The 2884-nt window shown below is 38.4% G+C and overlaps 1 pseudogene; it reads left to right on the top strand.

Annotated features, from left to right (window-relative positions):
- Positions 1-911: 911 nt before the first annotated feature.
- Positions 912-1916, top strand: LOC141491785 (glyceraldehyde-3-phosphate dehydrogenase-like; annotated as a pseudogene).
- Positions 1917-2884: the final 968 nt, after the last annotated feature.

Genomic DNA, 2884 nt, shown 5'->3' with positions numbered 1-2884 from the left:
CACAAACTCTATCCTGCTTTAGATAATCATCATCTTGTCTAATCCATTAAAATGGCTATGATTTAGTTTCACCACATTGTCTCTCTCCTATCCAGTAGCTAATCAAACCATATTTCTAAAGTATCATAACACTGCCCTGCTGAAGATGGTTCAATGGTTCTTTCTTGCATTAAGAGTAGAATACAAATCTGTTGGGCATTTATAAATGCATTATAACTCTTAACTTTTTCAATGTGATTTCATAATCTTTGATGCCAACTATTTGATATAATGATAAAGCACCTAACCTTGACTTACTTAGACCTGAGTCTAAATCCAATTTCAGACATTTACAAGCCATGTAACTCATGCTATTAAACTCTTCCTGCCGCAGTTTCCTCATCTGCAAAATAGGGAAAATAGAAGCAGCTACCTCTCAGTTATTGTACAGTTAAAATCAGATGTAATTTTTAATACTTTGAAAAACCTCAAACATTATATAAATATCAGTTTTTTTATGAACCATATACTTCTTCCTTGTGCACTTTAGGTTCCAGGCAAACTGGATCACTTGCTTTTCCTGCACATGGTATCTCATTTCGAGTCTCTGTTGATGCTTCATAGGTTGTTTCAAATGTCAATAGTCTCTCTCTTGTACTTCTACTTCTTTTTTCCTCCTTTTTTTTTACTTCTATAAGTCCTCACCTTCCTATAGAATTCTAGTTTTAGAATTAGGATGATTTGAGTTTGATTCCTTCCTTAAAAAGTGACTGACTGTTTGATATAGACAAGTCACTTAAACTTTCTTAATCTCATTTTCTTAGTTTATAAAATGAAAGGTTTGCTCTCTAAAACCTCTAAGAGGCTCTCAGCTCTTCTCCAAGCTCTCTGTTAGGATCCACTGCTTTGGTCAGTTGCATTCCTGAAACAAGATGGTGAAGGTCAGAGTCAACAGATTTGGCCACAATGGATACCTAATGACCAGGGCTGCATTCAACTCTGGCACAGTAGATGTTGTGGCCATCAATGACCCCTTCATTGACCTCAACTACATGGTTTATATGTTTCAATATGATTCCACCCATGGCAAGTACAAGGTCACTATCAAGGCTGAGAATGGAAAGCTGGTGATCAATGGAAAAGCTATTACCATCTTCCAGGCGCATTATCCCACCAATATTAAATGGGGAGATGCTGGAACTGAGTATGTTGGAGTGTCCACTGGTGTCTTTACAACCATGGAAAAGGCTGGGGCTCACTTGAAGGGTGGAGTCAAATGGGTCATTATCTCTGCCCCTTCTGCTGATGCCCCAATGTTTGTGATGGAAGTGAACCATGAGAAATATGATAATTTCCTTAAGATTGTCAGTAATGCCTCCTGTACTACCAACTGCTTGGCCCCCTTGGCCAAGGACATTCATGACAACTTTGGCATTGTGGAAGGATTCATAACCACAGTGCATGTCATCACTGCTACCCAGAAGTCTGTGGGTGGGTGGTCCCTCTGGCAAGCTGTGGCATGATGGGCAGGGTGTTGCCCAAAACATCATCCCCTCTTCCGCTGGAGCTGCCAAGGCTGTAGGCAAGGTCATCACTGAGCTCAATGGAAAGCTCACAGGCATTGCTTTCCTTGTTCCCACTCAAAATGTATCTGTTGTGGATCTGACCTACCACATGGAGAAACCTGCCAAATATGATGACATCAAGAAAGTAGTGATGCAAGCATCAGGTGGAGTCTTGAAGGGCATCCTGGGTACACAGAGGACCAGGTTTTATCCTGTGACTTTAACAGCAACACCCACTCTTCTACCTTTCATGCTGGGGCTGATATTGCTCTCAATGACCACTTTGTCAAGGTTATTTCCTGGTATGACAATGAGTATGGTTATAGCAACCATATAGTCTACCTCATGGTCTTCATGGCTTCCAAGGAATAAAATGGGAAGACATGGATGAATTTTCATCTCCAGTCAAAAAAGGAGTTCTATTACTGGGGAGCCCACATGCCTAACATGTGTTCCCCAACCAGGGATCCCATGCCCCATTCATATTCGTGTCCCAAATCACCCCTGTAGTAGAGGGAGAAGTCTAGAATCCTTTCTTGTGCACCAACAATAAAAATCACCCTATTCAGTGAAACAAAAAACACCTCTAACAACATTTCTTTTTCTAAGTCGATAACTTTTCAAGTGTCACCAGATACAGAATGCCTTATTTGAGCATGATGTATTAGTCTTTGCTTCTTTTCTGTACCCCAACTACCATGAATTATTGTTCATATTTTTATTTACTTATTTATGAGTATGCTATGCCCAACCCTCTACTTTCAATAAACTGTCTTAATTTTAAATGCTTTAAATGAACTGTTTTAAATCAGCAGCACCTTATAAGGTGATTAACACATTAACAGCATTTTATAAAATAATATTGAATGGAATCTAATTAACTATGTATTATACAAGAGAAAGAGTGTAATATGGAGTTTTGGGAAAAGTCTTCACAGAGAACATGCAACTTAAAATGAGTAGGGATTGAGATTCCTGAAGAATTTCAAAAAGGAAAACATTTTACAAATGGAAAACTTTCTTTAAAAAAATATATGTGTTAGAAAATGAAAATAGGCAGGCAGGTGGAGAACTTCCATATCATGAAAGATCGAGAAATAAGCAATGGGCAGGTAAGGTGGAGTCAGATTATAACATAAATAGCAGGATATACCTTAATCAGAAATATATTCTTGCTACAAGCATCAAAAATGGATTCTTGAGAGGGAGAAATATGATGGTATAGTAAAGGTAAAGTAGAATTAATTCAGAAACGTGTATGAAGAAGATAAAGACTGTGGAAGTATGAAGACTAGATTGAAATCAGCTGTAATAATCAGGCAATGAGGTGTCAGAAGCCA

The sequence above is a fragment of the Macrotis lagotis genome, chromosome 6, assembly GCF_037893015.1.
Source record: "Macrotis lagotis isolate mMagLag1 chromosome 6, bilby.v1.9.chrom.fasta, whole genome shotgun sequence".
NCBI classification, from domain to species: Eukaryota; Metazoa; Chordata; class Mammalia; order Peramelemorphia; family Peramelidae; genus Macrotis; species Macrotis lagotis.
This window is presented reverse-complemented; position numbering and strand designations above follow the sequence as displayed.